The 22000-nt window shown below is 42.1% G+C and overlaps 1 protein-coding gene across 2 annotated transcripts in view; it reads left to right on the forward strand.

Annotated features, from left to right (window-relative positions):
* The window catches only part of PDE4D (phosphodiesterase 4D), a 611966-nt gene that overhangs the window by 7156 nt on the left and 582810 nt on the right, over positions 1 to 22000 (forward strand). The window contains exon 1 of one of the 2 annotated variants that reach the window (XM_083703503.1): positions 5795 to 6038. The exons of the other annotated variant lie outside the window; for it this stretch is intronic. The gene's annotated coding sequence lies outside the window, so the exon portion shown is untranslated. Of the gene's footprint in view, positions 1 to 5794; positions 6039 to 22000 lie in introns of those variants that run through there. 2 annotated transcript variants of the gene reach the window in all.

The raw sequence follows: 22000 nt of genomic DNA on the forward strand, positions 1-22000 counted from the left end.
ATCTAAAGCTTTTGTGGGGAACCTGTGAATGCTCTCCAGGCATTGCTGAACTAACAACAACTTTACTAATTATACCCTGTCCATCTGGCTAGGTTGCCCCAGCCACTCTAAGATGTCCATCTTCCCTGGCCACTGGCCATGCTTGCTGAGGCTGCTGGGAGTTGTAGTCCAGCAACACTGAGAAAAAAATCAAATAGGCATCTCCCCGCCACACACCAAAAAAGCTTTCCTGGATGCAAACTGATAGTGATTTAACAATCCCCAGGTAATGGGGACAGTTTGACTATACAGTGGTACCTCAGGTTAAGTACTTAATTCGTTCCAGAGGGCCGTTCTTAACCTGAAACTGTTCTTAACCTGAAGCACCACTTTAGCTAATGGGGCCTCCCGCTGCTGCTGCGCCGCCGGAGCATGATTTCTGTTCTTATCCTGAAGCAAAGTTCTTAACCTGAAGCACTATTTCTGGGTTAGCGGAGTCTGTAACCTGAAGTGTATGTAACCCGAGGTACCACTGTACATGTATTAGGTCACATCCACACCATATGCTTAAAACATATTTATACCCATCACGGCTCCCCCCAAAGAATCCTGGGAACTGTAGTTTACCCATCACAGTGCTTTGATCAGAACCAGGCGCTGCTTTCACTGATGGGAACAGACCCACATTCCCTGACATAGTGCATGTTTGCAATCCCGACATTCCCCCAGGACAAGAGTCTCTTGTGAGTGATGATGCCATGCCTTATTTTTAATGGCTTGGTGGGAAGGTCAGGGAACCTTACTGGGACATATTTGATAATTTCACCCTGAACTGTAATTCCTCAGCTCTGCGTCTGCTACTGAATCTGTACTGTGACCTTCCTGAATAAAGATCTTTCTTACTTAAGAGCCTCAGTTTGTTTAAAAGCCTTCTGTGTTTAAAAGTTAAAAAAGATAAATTTTACTTAGCAATCTTACCAAGGAGTTCCCTCTGTCTGCAGTTTGCTGGCCAGATCACATCTCTCGTGGAGAACCTGCCGGCTAGCCTGAAGAACAGCCCCACCTGGGACAAAGTTGTTGCGTTGCCAAGATCAATTGGGAGCAGCCTCCTTGGAAGAAAGGAGGGTCGTGCTATATTTCCCCTTCTGTTTTCCTGGAATAGATGCTAAACTAACTGGCCTATAATTTCATGGTTCCCCCTGGATCTCTTACCAATAATTATTTCAGTACTATCATTTAGTGTTTAAGATGGTTCCTGCTTGGATGATTGGAAAGGAAATAAAAACCAATGAAATGCAATAAATCTATTTTTGCTACAGTATCAGCCCCTCCTCTCCAAAGCCCTCCATTTTGCCTATTGTGAAGCATGCTGGTAACATTTTGTCTTGTACACTTCCTGGGGATGATGATGATGATGATGATGATGATGATTTTAAAGGTGCATACACACCTTTGCAGTGTGTGCATGCCTACAATGGGGAAAAAGTGAGAGAGAGGTTCAATCTCCCACATCATGAATACATTCTGTCAACTTGTGTGGATGGCAAGTGGAGGAATAGCCATTAATATTAAGACTGAAAAATGTGTGGAGGTTAATGTGCCAATTGCACCCACAGGAAAATTGAATCTGTGTGGCCCATCTACTGTATGAAGTCCCCAACTGGAAGCACCCTAAATTAACAAAGGGCATTGTTAAGTAAGACTCAACTGCCAGTTCCTTCGGTTTCTACACGTTGAATGTTGTGCGAGGGAATCATCTCTTCCTTTGCCTCAGGCAGCAAAATGTCTTGGGCCCTGCTAAAATGTGTAAAATTGGGGCTGCACCTATTTTCATGTTTAGTTGGAAGTAACTCCCAATAAGATCCATGTCACTTAGTAGAACAGTAAGGTGAATAGATGTTGACATTGGAAGATACAGATTCTCAGCCTCTAAAGAGTTGGGTGTTTGACATGGGAAAGGATGAGACAGAGGGATGATTCATACAATTTAACTGACATATTTCAAAGATGGTTTAAGTTCTCATAATGTCTTTGTACCTGACGAAAACTGAACCTGGAGATTCAGATTCACCATGTAATGTGGCCCCTTGATCATTGTATAGAGTAGCATCTTCCTGTTGCCTGGTGGGCAACTTAGGGAAATTCGTTTTCCATCCACTATACTTTGGCAATGCTTGGTAGACCAATTAAGTTTCTCACAATCTGAAACGGAGTATAGCATATGTTTCCGCTGTTTGTACTGCTGGAGAATGACTACACTTCAAGATAGAGCAGAGCACAATCTTTATTGGTGATCCACACAGGAAGTTATCAGACCATTGGATCAACTAGTGGTTTGTTTCTTTGTTTTTGCCAGCACTGACCAGTAATGACTCTTCAGGGTTTCAGACAGGAGTTTATCCCAGCTCTACCTGGAGATGTCAAGGATTGAACTTGGTACTTTATGCATGCAGAGTATGTGCTGTTCTACTTATATTTCAGGCTGTTCATCCTGCCCCTGTCACCCTGCATTGAGCAAATTTTAACTTATAGGGATGTGGAGAGATACAGAATTTGTGATGTTCAAACCCCTATAGTTAATCAGGATCTCCTGTACCCAGATGTTCACAACAGATTAGTCTCTCTAATGGAAGTGTGCATCCTCTAATCATTCAGATTACAGGCATGACTCAAACAGAAGCAAGAAGAGTGTGCTATATGAAAGGTGCCTGTAGGACAAGGAATTGATTTAACAAGGGAGCCCAGATGGCTCAGACAGTGTGCTACAGAAGGGCAGAGATTTCTGGAAATGCAAAAGATGAAAAGCTGCTAATCTATAGGTAACTGGGCAGCCAGAAGATATGGACATTATAAGTTTATTTTAAAAGCCTGTGTTTGCAAAGATGTAAGCATGCTTTCAAAATCAAACAGTGGTGGCTTGGGAGGTGGTCCAACTGGCTTTTCTGCAGCTTTCACAAGGAACATTTGTCCACAAGCAAGGCTGTTGTATGTCGTTGCTTCTCTGAAAGGTTATGATTCTAAGCTATTTGTGCCAATGCTAACATTCCTTTTATGTCAGTAGAATGCCACGTTTTTGAAACATTGCCCTGATGTAGATGTTGGGATATTCCATCCCTCCTGTCTCTTTTTGTGCCAGGGCAGTGAGTTATAGATGGCATTTGTACAAGCGGATCATTTGTGGGGCTTGGGTGAAATTGGATCTGTATTGACTGAACATCTAATATTGAGCTTTGAGACTTTTTTTTTTGGTACATGTTGAAGGTTGGGAGAAACATATGACCAGGGCTTTTTTCAGCCAGAACTTCCAGCACCTCTCAGGTGGGTGCCATTGCCATTATAAGAGAACAAGGGAGGCATTCATGGTGACTTCTGGCACCTCTTTTTCTAGAAAAATAGCACTGCATATGACTGACTCCTGCTCCAAGACAGTCCTCCTCTGAGAAAACTAACATGTCAGGAGGAAGGCTAAGTAAAAACATTTCATAAGTGCAGGGAGTTCTATAATAATTCAGACCCTCCCAGAAGTCACTGATTATCTGGACCCACATCAGTCCAATTTCAGTTTCTGATTTGGCATTAACCTGCTTTGGGTTGGTCACGCTGATAGATGGCTCCCGCTGGGAGGACAGTGGGGTGAAGAAGCCTACTGATTCCTGGACCTCTGAGAAGCTTTTAAAACCATCAGACATGATCTGGGGAACTTGGCTATGGTGGTGCTTTAGTTGCTGCTGCATTGCTTTTTAGATATTTGTCATTTTATTGGTCCTCTTAAGCCACCTTGAGCTTCCTGGGAATGGCGGAGTTTCTTTTTCTTAAGCAAAACGGGAAACAGTTAAGCTGAGCAGTTTCTACATCTGTAATCTGAAGTGGATAAGTAGCTTTACCACAGGGAAGGGAAAACCTGTGGGCCTCCAGAGATTGTTGGACTCCATCAGCCCCAGCTAGCATGATGATGGGATGATGGGAGTTGCTGTTCAGCATCATTTGGAAGGCTGCTGGTTCTCCATTCTTGCTTTACCACACCAGGCACCATTTTAGTAGGCTGGCTTGGATATCCTGCTCTTCTGTGTTTAAAATGAATGGTGATTGAATGAAATGAATGGGAAATGGAACCTACATAAGAGAATGAGTGTTGTCAGGATAGGAAGTGGGCTCTCTGAGGCCACACTGCACTTGTTCCTACATGCTCAGTTCTTGTCTAGGCTGAATTTAATTGAGCTTGCCATTGATTTACCCCAGAACCTGTCATCACTGCAAAGATTCAGTCTTGGGATATGCAGACATTACTGGTCATTCTCAGCTTTGGTCTGCCTGACCTTCTCTCTGCAACTGTTGGCTACTTATGTTTTTGCTTCCTTTGTGATTTCCCCTCTCTTCCATTTCTTGTACATGGCTTTCTTAAATCTCAGTTCATCTGTAAGCTTCTTATGCAACCACACCAGTTTCTTTAGATGCCCCCCACTTGTTGGAATGGTCTGCCTTTGGGGCTTCATTATTTCACCTTTAAGAAACATCCATCCATCTTGGACTTCCTTCTCTTTGAGTATTTCTGACCATGGGATCTCACCCAATAGTTCTTCAGCTTTTTGAAACCAGCCTTCTTAAAGTCCAGACTACTCTTCCTTACCTCTGTAACATGAAACCCAAGAGCACACAATCACTTCCTCCCGTGGTTCGCAGTACTTCCACTTCCACTTCCACTTGAGGGGCATGGGTGGTGCTGTGGTCTAAACCAGTGAGCCTCTTGGGCTTGCCAATCCGAAGGTAGGTGGTTTGACTCCACGCAACGGGGTGAGCTCCCATTGCTCTGCACCAGCTCCTGCCAACCTAGTAGTACAAAAGCATGCCAGTGCAAGTAGATAAATAGGTACTGCTGCAGCGGGAAGGTAAACAGCATTTCTATGAGCTCTGGTTTCTGTCATGGTGTTCTGTTGTGCCAGAAGTCATGCTGGCCACATGACTCGGACAGCTGTCTGTGGACAAATGCTGGCTCCCTCAGCCTGAAAGTGAGATGAGCACCACAACCCCATAGTTGCCTTTGACTGGACTTAACCTTGACTGGCCTTAATCTTACCTTTTACCTTTACTTCATCAATCAGTTGCCCCCTTTTGGTGAGGACCAGGTCCAAGATAGATGACCACCTTGTTGCTTCTTCCACTTTCTGGGAAATGAAATTGTCACTGAGGCACTGGAGGAATTTGTTGGAATTTACATTTTTGGCAGAGTTTGAGTTCCAACAGGGTAGTTGAAGCCTCCCATAACTACTATATCTCTCCTTTTTTGAATATTTGGTAATCTGCCGTAGGAAGGCATCATCAAGGTTGAGCCGGAGCCTTCTGTGAAAATTAATAATTAAACCATCCTCCTCTTCACAGAATTTAGATTTGATCATCTTCTTCCTGGAAACAAGGGTGCTGAAAAGAGCAGATAAAAGAATGTGACAATGTGTGTGCGTGTTTTAAAATGACCAGCAGTACGGCAATTCAGCAAAAAATGGATGCTTTGGCTGTTTCTTCTGTGAGTAACAGCATACAAAAGGGGAGAGCTGAATATTTGTGGTGGGCTGGAGGAAGGTGAGGAGAGAAGAGTCCTGCTATGATCCTTCCTTGCACATGTGATTCAAATTAAATCCAGAGCTCAGATTTCCAGCTGTTTTGTTACATGGAAGCAGATCACCTGTTACTCTGTTTTAAAAAGAGAGGGAGAATGGGAGAGACTGCTTCCCTCCCCCACCAGACTCCTGTCACAGAAAGCAATTCCATCCTAAGCAGCTTAGCGTGTGGGATATCGTCTCTTTTTTTATTGTTCTGTTGCAGTGCTTTCTGCCCTTCAGAGCCAGTTAGACTTGTTAGGGAGAAGCCAACCGATTGGCTGATTAAACGAGTTCCGTTTCATAAATTACAGTTCGGCATGCACTAGCACGCGTCTTGGGGCTGCCGTAATCCCAGGGGCCCGTCTGTTCCTGACTCCATGCCTGTCGGTTCTGCATCGTACATGATGTTGCACTGGAATTTCCTGTCGTAAGAAAAGCTGGCTGTTGCATCTCCAGGACGACTCTGTGAGTAACTCTGATTTCTTAAACCCTTGCGTTAATTGCACACTTTAAGCAAGAGCTCCTGTAATTGGGCAACGCCACATTAGCATAAGGGACAACTTTAGTGGCTGAGGGACTGCGTTGCCTCTGAATTAACTTTGCGCTTCTCAGACCCTAGAGAGTTAAGTCTATCTACTATGTGCAGTTGAACTGCAATCCACGGCTGTATTTATTTTGGAAATGGTGCCGTGTTTGATTCTATGTCTGTGCTCTCTTTCACTTATTAGAAAGGGATGAGACTGCAATATTTGTGACTTTTCCATGCCGATGCTGCTTTGGATCGAAGACACATAAAGTACTGTATGTGTTAGGAAGGAACTGTATTTTCTTTTTCTTTATGAGTGCTCAATGAGATTACTGTGGAGAGGGCTCCAGACACCGAATGATTTTTTTAAAGCCACAATAAACACCCACCTACCAAGTTTCTTCTTTTAAATATATAGTCTTTACCAGCTAATGGCAAAGCCTTAAGCAACTTTTTTTTTATTGAAACGCTACTTTGTGCTCACCCCTTTTTATAGAAAACCAAATGCCACAAGCACTTAAGAATTTGAGCTGCAATTTTATGTGCTCTTCCTTGGGGCTAGGTTCTGTTGAACTTACTTCTGAGGAGCAGACTGCAAGGGTTTTAGATACAGTGTTCCTCGGGTTACAGACGCTTCAGGTTACAGACTCCGCTAACCCAGAAATAGTACTTTGGGTTCAGAATTTTGCTTCAGGATGAGAACAGAAATTGCGTGGCGGTGGCGGCCCCATTAGCTAAAGTGGTACTTCAGGTTAAGAACAGTTTCAAGTTAAGAACGGACCTCTAGAAGGAATTAAGTTCTTAAACCAAGGTACCACTGTAGAACCAATTATTTCATTGTAAACCCACAGGTGAGGCCATGCCTCTTAACTTCTGTATGACACCTAGTATAGTGATCAGCCTGATTTTAAGTAATAAATTAGGAGGAACTTAAAATAATAATTAAAAAACCATGGAAACTGCTGTTTGGGATTTTCAGTATATGTCTGAAGTTGCAATCATGTTTACTAGGTAGTAAGTCTAACAGAATACAATGGGGCTCACTTCTTTATAAACCATGCTTAAGAGTGTCCTGCACTTTAATGAAAGCATCCCATAGATTCCTGTATTGGCTTTTGCATATTGCCAGGTGCTGCAGAGATTTTAAGACACTGCAGCAGGCATTTGGCTTCCCTTCCAAACAGTAGAACAGAAAGTGGCCTGGGGTTGTTGTTTTTTGTTGTTGTTGGCTAGGCATGGACAAACTGGGCAATTTCAGTTCTCTGGTATTTGGAGGCTGTGTCTTGGTTCACGTGTTCATTCGAGAAGTGCAAACCTGGTAGTTTTTCATTAAAATGCAAACAAAATCAATTTTGTCCTCCATCTCTACTTGTGGCAAATATAGTTGGGCTATGCTATTATTGCAGTTATTCTTTTACGGAATTTTGTATGGAAACCACCAGTGTGTCATGTTCTCACAACCATTAGTGTCCAAGAGAAACCAATATTCATAATGCTTTCTAGGAATTTTTAAAACAGGGAAAGTGTCTGTTTGTGTTGCAACTGTGGAACTTTCTTTTGGCATAGATTAGAGTCCGGGCAGTTTCTTGATTAGTGATTCTCTCCCTTTCCACAAACACCTCCCCCAGTGCATTGGTGGAACAGAAAATGTAGCCTGCAACTTGAATTCCTGTGTTCCCAGGTTAGGAGATATATCTACTTAAGTCCTTCTGCTTTGATGACTGTAAATGGTTGAAAAAGTTTTAGTTCTCTCTTTGCATTTCAAGAGTCCGTAATCGAGTAAGATTTGTGCTAAATGTTTTTGACCCTTCGGACGAACATCATTTCCTGGTATGATGCGTTGCTTGTACTGCTTTGTATTTCCTTTGCACATTTTTTGCTGTCCAAAATGTTACATTTAATCCTCCGCTTCCAAGGGACAGATGCATGGGGCAGTTTTCAGCACAAATGTATCAGAAGGGGAGGGAGAGCGCGGCAGACGTAACCCAGTTTTTATTAGATGGGTTACAATATATACAAACTATTCTGCATGCCTTCAAGATAGCTAATGCAGCGGTTTATGAAGCTACGCCTGTAACTCTGTCATTAGAAAGTTTGCAATGGCAGTGAAACGAGCTTTGCAGATAGATGCTATCAGCATGTGCTGTGAATCAGCCAAGCCTGCCCCATGATTGATGCTTTTGGGGCTTATCTAGATCATTGGATCATAGCATCGTGCCTTTTGCATTTTACCCTTTCTAGGAAATTTATTTATTTATTGAATTTCTGTCCCGCTCTTTCTCCCAAAGGAGCCCAGCGTAGCAAACTGGTGGAAAATGCTATTCAAAACATGCTTAGAACATTTTTAAAGGATTTTTAAAAATCCGAAAACATTTAAAGGCATTAAGAACACCTAAAAACATGTCAAATAATTGCATCACAGTTAATAAATTTAAGATAGCCGGGAGCAGTCTCTTTCAGCCACCTAAATACCTAGGTGAACAGGAATGTTTCTTCCTAAAAATTAGTGAGGGAAACAGACCTTTCCCACCAGGGAGGACATTCCACAAACAGGAAACCATCCCTGAGAAAGTCCTGTCACCTGTCAGTGCAACCCAGGCAGCTCCTGGCAGTGGCACCCTGCCCAGAACAGGTTGTTCACTTAATTCCCTCCAGCCAGGGCACCGCCATCATATCAAGATTCAGCCTTATTGGCTATATCCAGTCCTTCACTGCTTCCAGACATTGGACCAGCACCTGCACGGTCTCTCCTGAGTCAGATGGAATGGAGAGATAGAGCTGTGTGTCATCAGTATACTGACAACATGGCTTCCCCAAAAAAATCTTGGGCAGTGCTGGACAACACCATGCTCCAGATCCCTGGACGACAGCTCCCATGGTTTCACATAGATGTTGAATAGCAGAGGAGACAGAAGGGATGCCTGTGGGACCCCCACAACTCAACCACATGTTTGAGCAATATTCACCTAGTGCTGTTTTCTAGTAATGGCCTCATAGGTAGGAGCAGAGCCACCACAATACAGTGCCTTCAACTTCCTCAGTTGCTATCCTGATTAGACATCTTCAAATAGAACCAGATAAAGCAATGAATATACCTTTGTTTCCCAGAGTTTCTTAGGAAAGAGGGATTGGTTGTAGCTCTGAGAATTGTCAGGTACCTCCTGACAAGTTTCAGGGCCCTTAAGAAACTAAACTGCCCAAGATTTTTTTGGGGGAAGCCATGGCTGATTAAAGTAGAATAATGCTGTTTAGTGCGGGTGGGGCCCAGAAGAAAAAAACTGGCCCCATAAAGCTCTGTTGGAGCTTCTAAATGTTCAAAGAAGGGAGGAATGCAAAACCACGCTTTGGTTCATTCATGGTATCCCTTTCGTGATTTGAACTTTGTTGCATACATAGCTATGGTTTTGGCTATGTACTGTGTATCCACATCTGGACTGCCAACTGCAGAGGCCTTTTGGGATACTAGACTAGATAATTGGGCTTGGATAAATGAGATTCTTTTTAAAAAGCATCTCTAGTGTCTCTCTTCAAGGCAAAGTAGAAAATCTAATGCTTTTTCCATCATTAGCATGTTTAGGGTCATGTTCGCAGCACTTATAAACATTGGCAATGTGAGTGTGACACTTTACTGGTTAGAAAATAGATACTCGGACAGAGACTGTTTTGGAAAGTTTTTGCAGGGAATGTTTCTGGTCACACAGACACTGAAATCTATCTTTCATTGCTACAGTGCTTCCTATTCAACCTGTTGAACCATTTTGCAACCTCTTCCCCAAGCAGTTATTGCTAGCCTGCCACAGAAACAATTCTTGTTTACAGAGGTGGAGTTAGCTTAAGGTTACCAGATTTTTTTTCAAAGAATCCAGGGACACTTTTTTAAAAAAAAAAAAGAGAGAGAAAAGTTATTTTAAAAAAGGTATTATTTTTTAAAAAAGAAGTAACATCTTCTCTTCTGTGGTCTCCTCTGTTGCATGGCCTTCCTCTGGGCCCTAGCCTGCTCTCTTGGAGTGCTAGCTGCCATGGAGTAGGCTCAGGTCGGGCCTGGGCTCGGCCACATGTCCTTGCCCTCCCGGTGCTCTCCTACCTTCCCTCATAGGCGGCAGCGGCAAGGTCAGGGCTCCCCTCTTTTCTCTCCTTCCTTCTCCTTCTCCCTGCGCTGGCTCCAGGGTTCTCCTGGCCCCAGAGCACCGCTGGGCAGTCGGCTGGGTGGCCAGGCGCTCTCACTCCCGGCTCGATTTGGGTCATGGGGCGGGGGTCAAAGGTTCCCCCAGTTGCCATGCTGGGCATCCCTGGTTCCCCCTCAGCAATGGCAGCGGCAGTCTCAGCAGCCCGGAGCCAGCCTGGTAGTGTAGTTGGCTCTGGCTGGATTCAGGAGTTGCCTGCTGCCGTGGCGCCCGCCATTTTGCCTCACCGGAAGTCCCCATCTGATGTGTCTTGTGCCGTTGAACCAATCACGCAACATTAATTCCCTACTAATAAATCTGCAACACTTAAAATAAAAATCCAGGGACGTTAAACGAAATCCAGGGACATCCTGGGGATGGATTTTCTCCGGGGACAGATTTTTAAATCCAGGGACTCTCCCCAGGAAATGGGGACGTCTGGTAACCATAAGCTAGCTGCTCCGGCACCCGGAGTGGCGCACATGCTGTGCACCGGTGGGGGCTTGGCGAGACCGCTAGGGGAGAGCCGCCCACAGTAAGCATCCCAGGGGGTGGCACGGCAATGTCACCCCCCTCAGGGATGACACCCGGGGAAGGCTTCACCCACTGCACCCCCTTTCTTTGCCAGTGCTTGTTTAAACCGGCATAGGAATAAATTATACTTTGGGGGGGGGGTATGCAGTCATTGGAAGTTTGCTTCTTGGACTTGGTCTCAAATGGGGATTCTAGGCATTGCTCTGGATCCGGCTTCCTCAACCTCGGCCCTCCAGATGTTTTGAGACTACAATTCCCATCATCTCTGACCAGTGGTCCTGCTAGCTAGGGATCATGGGAGTTGTAGGCCAAAAAACATCTGGAGGGCCGAGATGGAGGAAGCCTACTCTGGATGAACTGGAGGAGTGAAAGGCATATGGGTGCCTGCATTGCTTATTACGTGCCTCTTGGTGGGTTTGAGGATTGTACTCAACGCTTTGGTCAAAGCTAACTTTTTGCCCTGTTGCTTCCTCTGCTGTTCCAGGCTTTCCACCTGTGGTGACGGGCTCTGATGATGGTCCATCTTAATAGAATGCAGCGTATGCAATGTCTTAGGTTTGCAGGCATAACATCTCTGCAATTGTCACATGACCCCTGCCATTTTTCAGCTATGGTATCCCGCCTGTGTGATACTCCCCCAAGTGCCAAATTTGGTGCACGTTTTTTATTCAAGGTAAATAACTTTTTATTTGTGTAGGCCTCCGGCCTTCTAGCATGTGCCATCGAAGCTGGTTTTAACCAGAAATCAGTACTTTATTTTTACTGTTTTTGTTGCTCAGATATATTTCTGTTGAGTCAATAGAGTGCACTGCTGTTTCCACTTTGATTAATTTACCTAAAACATTTTTTTATTAAAAAATAAAATAAAGCATTTTAATTCTACCCTTTGGCTGAAAAAGATTTCCAGAGTGGTTTACAGATGACCAGATAGTTCCTGGCATCAGCCTTGCCATCTGAAAGGCCCAACACAAAAGGAAAAAGGGACTGAAATTTTTGTATTTGATATCTGATCTGGAAGTTTTATTAAGCTGGAGGGTTGTTTATAAATGTATTACAAACTCTATAGTGCGGGTAAAGCAAAATCCTATGAAATACTATCCTGTAAACCAACACTTGGTTTGAAATAAAGGCTTGAGGTATGTATATCTGCCTTAAGAGTTTCCACGTAGGCCTGCTTTTTATCTGGAGAAAATTCAGCGTCATTTGCTTCAAATGAGCTCAGCGATCTCTTTCTCTTGAATCCTCTTTCATCTCTTTGCAGCTTAACGCTTTCTTTGAAAAAAAAAATACACACACACACACATTAATCACAAATGTATCTGCTTTTTTGTTTATCTCTTTCTGCTTTGGGGGAGTATACTTTCTCAGGACAGTCTCTTCTCTGCCAGAAAAATAGCTGGCTGTATTTTCCCTGCTTTGATATAAACAATTTATTGTATAAAGAAAATGTTTTGTCATATTTCATGATATAGTGCTATTAAAGCTATTTCTGGATCTATCCAAAGCCGTCTTGGAGAAACACAAGGCTCTTGTTTTGAAACTTTCTTGTTGGCTGCAATTAGGTATCCCATGCTATGATGAAGACAGCCATTGTGGTGGTGGTGTTAACGTGGTGACAACAGTCTGGGTTTCAATCCTCACTTAGCCACAAAGCTCATTGCGTGACTCTGAGGTATCATAATCTCTCAGCCTCACAGGGTAATTGCAAGGATAAAATGGCGGGGAGGTGGTAGAGGGAAACCTTTGTTGTTGTTTTCAATCTCCTTGGAAGAAGGGCAGGGATAAAAATGTAATAAACAATACCACAATGTAAGCAGCTTGCAGTGATTAATTTCCAACACACCACAGCTCAGACTTATTAGAAGCCCCTGAAATACAGTGGTACCTCGGGTTAAGAACTTAATTTGTTCTGGAGGTCCGTTCTTAACCTGAAACTGTTCTTAACCTGAAGCACCACTTTAGCTAATGGGGCCTCCCACTGCCACCATGCCACCGCCACACAATTTCTGTTCTCATCCTGAAGCAAATTTCTTAACCCGAGGTACTATTTTTGGGTTAGTGGAGTCTGTAACCTGAAGTGTCTGTAACCCGAGGTACCACTGTAATTGCCTCCTTCACACATAATACTAAGTCAAACCCATGGCTTAGTGTGAAAGAACAAGTAGGTTGGTGCACACCGAGAAAATTGTGGCTGATTTGCTCCTTTCACTCAATTCTGTTGCGGTGCTGCCAGGAGATGAGCCATGATTTGGCTCAGTATTGCATCAGAACCTGGGCTCATGGGTTATCTCCCAAAGCCCTAAGTGGCTTTGGCCTTGTATACCTGAAGGCGTGTCACCGCATCGTTCAGCCCAGACACTGAGGTCCAGCTCTGAGGGCCTTCTGATGGTTCCCTCGCTTCGAGAAGTGAAGTTACAGGTGTGAGAGGAGCTTAGCAGGCACACCAAGCCATCGTTTGGTTTTGTGTTACCTGCAGGCCAGGCCAATGTGTGTTGCAGTGCTTTGAATGCTAGAAATGTACAACATGGATGCTGTTTTCCTACAGGTTTTGTGGAAGCCTTTGCACAAATAACTATATGCATGAGGGCTTCTAGGCTACAGTGCTATATTTGCACATGCATGATCAGGGATGAGGCTGATCAGTGTGGCTGTGCTCATTGATGACATATTGATAAACTTGGGAGCTGTAATGCTATAATATTTCCCGTTATCAGTTCTAGTTGTATAATAATAGTGCTGAAATAGAAAAGTGTTCCCTGTTAAAAGTCCTGCAGGTGGACTGGTATCTAGTGGGGTCAGATTTGGGTCTGTGTTGGCCAGTTCAGATTTCCTCTCTGTCAGATTTCTTTTCTATGATTCTGGTTCGGATTGCTTTTTCTGCCATGCCACTTCACTGAGGAAATTATGAACTTGATGCAGTACGGGGAAAGATTGAAGGATTTTGTCTCTCACAATCTCTTTGGTGGTACCATACCTTGCAAATACAGTTTTGCATTGTTTGATTACTGATTTAATTGTAGTGTCCTCAGGCTAACGTACTAATCTAATCAAGTAAATTTTTCTTAAAAATTCAAGTAATCCTGTTTCCCAGCTTCTGCCGAGACCTGTTTTAGAATTTAATGGGTCTCTTTTTATTTTTAAATTTTGAAGCTATGGCCATGTTTAATATAGAACTATCTCTTATGTCTGTTTGCAGGTTTAACATTAACCATGAATTAATTAATTAACACACGGTAACCTTCATAAAGAAAAATTATGCAATTTGCCATAGTTACAGTCACTTTTAGAAAAGCCCAGATAAATCCTTTCAATTGATATTCAGGAGGAAAGGACCATGGGATTTTGGAAATTGACCCTTTGAACTTTGCTGTCTTGTTAAACTTAAATTGTTTTAAAACCAAAAAATGAATACCCAGTGCAAAGTGTACACATGTCACTTAGAGCTAGTAGTCTTGTGCCAAGTAGGTGGGCACCTTGTTGGCAGAGAAAAGTTCCCATGCAGTTTGTTTTGCATCAAATACTATGTTATGCTAAAATGTACATGGTTATTTATGTAATTTACCTAACTTATGAATTTAACATGTTTAAAGATGTAATTCTTTCCACACAATTTCAATGCAAAGGCCATTCAGGAAATGCATTTTAAGTAGGAAAGCTCCCATAATCAGTTACGTATCATTTGCTAACTGAACAAATCAGTATTCACTGGTTTGATTTCCGTTCCAGACATGGGAAGCGTAAGTGAACACCATCAATTTCCATTTCTGTTTCTGTTTCTGTTTTTATGCAGAAGCTATATAAGAAGCAGATAGTTCTATACAAGTCAGTCACTAAATGATTTGAGATTCCCAAGAGAAAGAAATATATTCTGCACACTCTTTTTAATGTGAAATACACCTGTACCAAGAACCTGAATTAACTAAGCCCACTGAAGGACATGGAAACCTAAACTGTATGTATTCACTTTTTTAAAAAGATACAGTGACGCTTAGGGTATTTAATCCTTTCATCTCTCCCTCCCTAAACAAAATGCCATGCACGATGTATTAACTTAGCTTGGGCTGATACTTGAACATCTGTGCTTCGTTTTGACAGATGGCTCGTCCTCTAATGTCCCAGACCAAAAGCACAGTGTGCTGTCATTGGTCATTGTGTGGGTTTTAAAAACCTGGCTCAGCTCCAGCCTATTGGTGTATGACATTTGTAGCTGTGTCCTGCCCTGTGCCTGGAGATGTATAATGGAAGCTATCATATGGTCAGATCTTATCTGGGTCTAATTAGGGCAAATGGTTGTAATTTATTGCCCTGGCTATTTACAGATGACATTTTACATAATGGTTATATGGCTGTCGCTTGCAACAACCCATGTAATGTATTGCAATAACAGTTACTTGGGAGCAGTGCTGTAACAGTCAGGGGATGATGTCTTAACAATAATCCCTTAACTGAGGTTGATGCTGTATAAAGAAAAATAGGTTCTTCATACAGTTGAAAATACTTGTAAATTGTACTAACTTCCATCCATAACCAGTGTTAGGAGTGAGCTGGATATTGTTTTTTAGATAGAGCTGAATTGTTGCTTTTATTACTTTAGAAAGTAAGAATTTTCTATCCCAAAGAGTAAATCTCTTCTTGAAAACATCCAGATTTTAAGTTCCTTGAAGTATTGGTCACAGAATCTGTATGCTGCATACATTTTTACAAAATTCCTCTCTCCCATTGCAGTGTGAATAATAAGTGCAACAATAAGTATAAATAATGGGATTTTAAAAAGCAGTAAGGAAAATGGCTTGGGCCCAGACTGCCTGAAAGATAACATTTCCCTATATGAACCTGCCTAGGTGCTAAGATCCTCAGGTGAGTACCTTCTTATCGGTCCCATCAACTTCAGAAGCAGTGGTGGTGGTGACACGAGACGGAGCCTTTTCTGTGGTTGCTCCCATACTGTGGCATTCCCTCTAAAGAGAGGTTAGATTGGCTGCCTCTTTGTTATCCTTCCACTAGCAAGCAATGAACGTCCTATTCAGACAGGCCTTTGAAAACTAAGGGGCAGACATTGCAGTTTATGGGGCAGCTGTCAGGACAAACTGTGTTTTAGTTGCTGGTTCTGTATATGTTTTGATATATTTTAACTATTGCTTTTAACTAGTTTGCATTATGTGTTTTTAAATGCTGGAATCCCAACTTGAATTCCAGCGTGGGAGAAAGGCAGGATTCAAATACATTAAATAACTAAATATTAATGAAGATGCACTGAATAAAAGATAAATAAGAACAATGGGCTGAGACATAGGCTGTTGTTGCTGTTTTGCAGGTGTGAGTCAATTGCATACTGGCAAATTCAGGTTGGGCAATAAGAGTGGATTTGGTACTTATGTGCCACAAAGCTATTTGCACGCGCGCGCACACACACACACACACACGTTTTTTGTGGTAAGGAAAGTTTTGGAAAAAATTGCACTGGAAAGTGGGGAATGAAAACTGCAACATGTATAACCTCCCTGCAAACAAATCAAGATGAATGCTCTATAGCTGAGTTATCTGGAAGTGGCCTGAGTGCTCTCGTACATCACTTTTCATCGAGCTCATTTGTAAAAACAGAAATTGCAGGAATCTACATCACAGGGTTGCTGCAAGTATAAGCAAATTAAAATGAAGAGTGCAGTGTCCCTTTGTGTTCATACTAAAAAGAGAAGATGTGGTTGCCACTTGTTTTTACTAGCCCTGCTCTTATGACCTGTTTAGTTTCTGTATGCCCAGCTGCTTTTAAAAGCACAGGAATGGAGTCAATAAAATCTGGTAACTGCAAGCTCTGATGAAAAGCAGCTATGTCAGACAAAAACAGCCAGCAATCTGATGTTAAGGGTGGTCTATTAGATGATAGTCCTCCATATTAAATTGCTGTAATCGTACAGTGAGAAACAGAATTACCAAAAATCTGAAAAAAATAGTAACTGAACATAGGCATAAAATAGACGTCTGCATTTGATTTGATCAAAATATATTAGTGGTTTTTATGCAGGAACATGAATTGATGGTCTTTTTATTAGCAAGGGACTCACTTAAATTGGCAGGCAAAAATGGAATGATTAAAAGGCAGAAATAAATTGGTTTCTACTTTTGGGTGGTGGTGGTGGTGTGGTGTTTTGTGTCTCTGTGTGTGTGCGCTACAGTTCCTAGCCAGGCTCACTTTTAAGTCAGTGGGCTTTTTAAATGAGAGCAATGAGACCTCACCTTGAAATATTTCTGAAAATATTGCCCTTTCATTCCCACTAGAGATCATCAGAGAAGGGAAAAATTGGCCTTGGCATCTTTAAACTTAGATTAGTGAGAGCATTTTTTAAGGATTTGTGCTGGCTTTTTAGAACAGTGGGGAATTCTAATTTTAGGCTTAGAAGGATATTAGGATCTCAGATCAATATCGGGAGAATTTCAAAGTATTAGGAGCGAAATGTTACATAAAGGATGCAATCTGTTGAGTTTCTGGGAGCTGGCATGTTATGGTAACATATCTGCTGAGAAGCAGCCAGGGATTCCAGTGTGTGTAATCCTCTTTATACAGGAACAACGGGAAGCTACTTCATCCTGAGTCAGACTATATATATATATATTTCCAGTGCATATGGAATAAATTTGCTGTGTTCCAGTAAGGTGACCTACTTGTAAGCAAGCAACAACACCTAGATTGGAGCTTTTCAGTTAGTTTCTCTCTACAGCTCTTATACCCATTTATTTTTTGCTATTGGGGAGCAGGCTGGAGAACAATCAGCTATGTATGTATACAGTGTTGGCTCCAGAATTGAGGGGAGAAGGGGCTCTTGGACAAGATCTGCTTCATAGGCCCACCTCCTCACCACTGTTGCTACCTGTCAGGAGCAAGCCAGCAGTAACTCATACCATGCAAGTTGGAGTTAACTTTTTTTTAATAATAATTTTTATTGGTTTTAACACAAAGACAAACAAAACACAAAACAAAAACATATAAAAACATTTAAACATGACTTCCCCATACCTCCCTTTCACTGCATCCTTGTTTTACAACTCTTTAGCAACCCTTCAGTCAATTTCTCTAGTAGTTTTCTTTAAATTTACTTAATGTTAATGTTTTCAGCTGTAATTCTCTATTTCTTACCCCTAGACATCCTGTCAGTCCTCAATTTTACAACAATTTTTAAGATATATTTTAAATTTCTTCCAGTCCTCTTCCACTGTCTCTTTCCCCTGGTCGCGGATTCTGCCGGTCATCTCTGCCAGTCCCATAAAGTCAATCACCTTTGTCTGCCATTCTTCCAGAGTAGGTAGTTCTTGCATCTTCCAATACTTTGCCAACAGGATCCTTGCTGCTGTGGTCGCATACATAAAAAAAGTCCTATCCTTCCTTGGCACCAACTGGCCGACCATGCCCAAGAGAAAAGCCTCCGGTTTCTTTATAAATGTCCACTTAAGGACTTTTTTAATTTCATTATAGATCATTTCCCAAAAGGCTTTGATCTTTGGGCAGGTCCACCAGAGATGATAGAAGGTACCTTCAGACTCATTACATTTCCAACATTTATTATTGGGCAAATGGTAGATTTTTGCAAGCTTGACTGGGGTCATGTACCACCTATAGATCATTTTCATTATGTTCTCTTTTAAGGCACTACATGCCGTAAACTTAATGCCGGTGGTCCATAACTGTTCCCAGTCAGCAAACATAATGTCATGACCGATATCCTGTGCCCATTTAATCATAGCTGATTTAACCGTTTCCTCCTGTGTATTCCATTTCAACAGCAAGTTATACATTCTAGATAGATTCTTAGTATTGGGTTCTAGCAGTTCTGTTTCTAACTTTGACCTCTCCTTCTGAAATCCTAATTTCCTGTCCTGCTTAAATGTCTCATTTATCTGATAGTAATGTAACCAATCTCGAACTTTAAACTTTAGCTTCTCATGACTCTGGAGTTTAAACTTTTCACCATCTTGTTCTAGGATTTCACAATATTTTGGCCAGTTAGGTTCCATGTTTAATTTTTTCACCGCCTTGGCTTCCATTGGTGACAGCCACCTAGGGGTTTTGCTTTCCAACAAATCTTTATATCGAATCCAAACATTATACAAAGCTTTCCTAACAATATGGTTTTTAAAGCCTTTATGCACCTTTACCTTGTCATACCATAGATATGCATGCCAACCAAAGTTATTATCATACCCTTCTAAGTCCAAAATGTCTGTGTCTTCAAGGAGTAGCCAGTGTTTCAACCAGCAAAAAGCCGCTGATTCATAATAGAGTCTTAAGTCCGGCAGGGCAAAACCCCCTCTATCTTTTGCATCAGTTAAGATCTTAAATTTTATTCTGGGCTTTTTGCCCTGCCAGACAAATTTAGATATATCTTTCTGCCATCTCTTGAAGCAATCCATCTTGTCTAAAATCTGTAAGGTCTGAAATAAGAATAACATTCTAGGCAATACGTTCATCTTGATAACAGCAATTCGGCCTAACAAGGAAAGTCTCAGCCTAGACCATATTTCTAGATCTTTCTTAACTTCTGTCCAACATTTTTCATAATTGTCTTTAAATAAGTTCACATTCTTAGATGTTAAATTCACCCCTAGGTATTTCACTTTTTTCATTATTTCCAAACCAGTTTCACTCTGAAATCTCTCTTTTTCTTCCATTGTTAAATTTTTTTCCAACACTTTCGTTTTCTGTTTATTCAGTTTAAATCCTGCTACTTGAGGAGTTAACTCTTTATTAGCAAAAACACGATCTGCACAGGAGTGTCGGGCCTAATGAGCATCTCATCTCCAGTAGGTCTTTCCCCCATGAATCAGTTGCTGAGAGTGAAAGTCCCTGCTTCTCCACTACCATCTAGGTCTCTTCCTCTCCAGGGCTTTTTCCAGACAGTCGGAGGCTGTGCCTGCATTCAGTCAGTCTCTCCTCTGCTCTTTTCATGCCTCTTTTGGTCCTGGGAGACAAAGGGAGAGGGGAGCTTGTCGCAGCAGGAGGGGCATCTAAATTTGGGATTACAGCATGCAGGGAGGGGTTGGGAGCAAATTAGGTTAACCTTTGTGTTCCTAATTTCTAGCATTTTTTAAAAGTAGTATTTAAGTGCATAATTGCATTCTTATTCTGAACAAGTTCAGTTGGGAGCTAAGGCACAGAACTGACCTTCAGGGTCCATCTATATTCTGGACTTCATTCAGTGTATTCTGTGTTGCAGGGAGATTGAGGATGATGGTTGAACTTCATCCTCTTCCTTGTGATTGAGAACCAGAATTCAACTTGCACCAGTAGGTGTTTATTTACCTCCACTGTTGAAGGCAGTATGTCCTTCAATACCAGTTGTTGGGAATCTCAAGTGGGGAGAGTGCTGTGCATATGGGGTGATGATGTGTAGACCCCAGAAATAGTCCTATTGTCTGACTGTATCTGTGTATTTTATTATGCATTTGAATTTGGAATCCCAGTATCACGCCAGACCGTTTTCATGCCGTTTGTACAACAAAACAGTCCCTCTGCCCTTCTTGCGGGGCAGGCGGGGAAAGCATTCTTCATTGATTTTCCTTTTAAAATATGTGTGCCATTGATTTGGGAGGAAAATATTTTCTCAGTCAGAGAGCCGAATGTGTGGGACTCTGACCAAACCTTGAACATTGCCACGTTCACAGGTCCATCACTAGTCTTGGAGATCTGTGAACAGAATGGATGTATATAAAATAAACAAAGAGCACTGAAGCAAAATCTTGTCCTGAGCCAATAAAGAGTAGAGCAAACAAGAAGCGAGAACCCTTGAGCTTGGTGGATATAGTTTCTTTTAATTAACTACATTGATGGAGAGCAGGCTTTTAAAGGTCATTTCCATCAGCAGTGATATTTGATGTCTGTTGACAAATGAATGCTTTCTGCATTTTTCCCATGTCTTTGGCATGCTCTCAAATGGCTGAAGAGCACACAGTCATTGGGAAATGCAGCAACAAAACACTTAACTGTCCTTGTTCCACCATAGGCAAACATCTGAAATTCTTGATAGTGCTGTAGATTAATTTGTTTTTTCCTTCTTAAATGTTTACTCAACACACAGCTTTCTCTTTGCCTGCATATAGATATTTGACAGTAGAAAACTCAGAGTTAGTTGTTAGCCTGGAAAGAATTGTAAGATTCCTCCACCAACTACCATACTTCTAAATACAGTGGTGGTTTGTGCCTATTGGGACAAGTAAGGTGGAAGGTAGGGAGCTAAACAATAGGTGCAGCCAGAACCAATGAAAGGCAGGACTGGATCCAATGGCAGGGAGAACCAACTAATTCTAATTTTGACCCCATTTTCTTCTCTGCTGCGTTCTACAAGGGCAACATGGAAAGATCGTTCAATTATATTTTAGTGTGCAGGCAGGTGGGTTCAGGAGGAAGCTGCTCTTTAGGTATACTGGATGAGAAAGCTATAGCTCTCCAGAAGTTATTGGATTTTATTCCCATAAGCCCTAGCCAGCATGGTCATTGGTCGAGGATATTGAGAGTTTTATTCCAGCAGGATTTGATGGGTCATAGGATCCCTACCTCTGATTCAGGGCTCTCTAGGTAATAACCAGTTCTGTCAGCGCAAAGGTTTCTGCTTGTGCAATGGAACGTTCTCCCACATTGCTCCCTCCAGGTTGCCTAACTCTGTTCTAGGGACTCCCTCAGTCCTCTGGAACTGATTTGGGGGAAGAGATGGGAAGTCCTGTTGTGGAATAGAAAATCCTTGGTAGTTGAATACTATGCCAACAGTTTGTAGCATGCCTGTACACATACTGGTAATCATTCCAGGTGTTCTGAAACTGGCAAAAAAAAATGTTGCAGCAGTGTTTCTGTAGACATTCTAGATACTGTGTTCTGGACCAAGTAAAGCTTACTGAGACTGCCAAGAAGCAGCCTTGTGAACAGTATGTCACACCAGTCCATTCTTGATGTAACCAAAGCATGTGTCACTATATGATTTCCCCAGAAACAGGTGCTTATGGTGCACCTGCCTCATTCTGGGCACTGCTGTTCTCTGACCACCCAGACGCAGCTGCCAGGAGTTAAGTCCCTGTTATAACTGTGGCATCCAGGTCGGAGCAGATGGAAGCAATTTTATCCACAAAATGTTTAGTAAAACTGTCGCAGCAAGTGACTGGGCATATCCTCTTCTAACAACATAAGGACTTTCATGATGTTACACATTCCTTACGAGTAATTG

Source organism: Podarcis gaigeae (assembly GCF_964106915.1).
Source record: "Podarcis gaigeae genome assembly, chromosome: 11".
NCBI lineage: Eukaryota > Metazoa > Chordata > Lepidosauria > Squamata > Lacertidae > Podarcis > Podarcis gaigeae.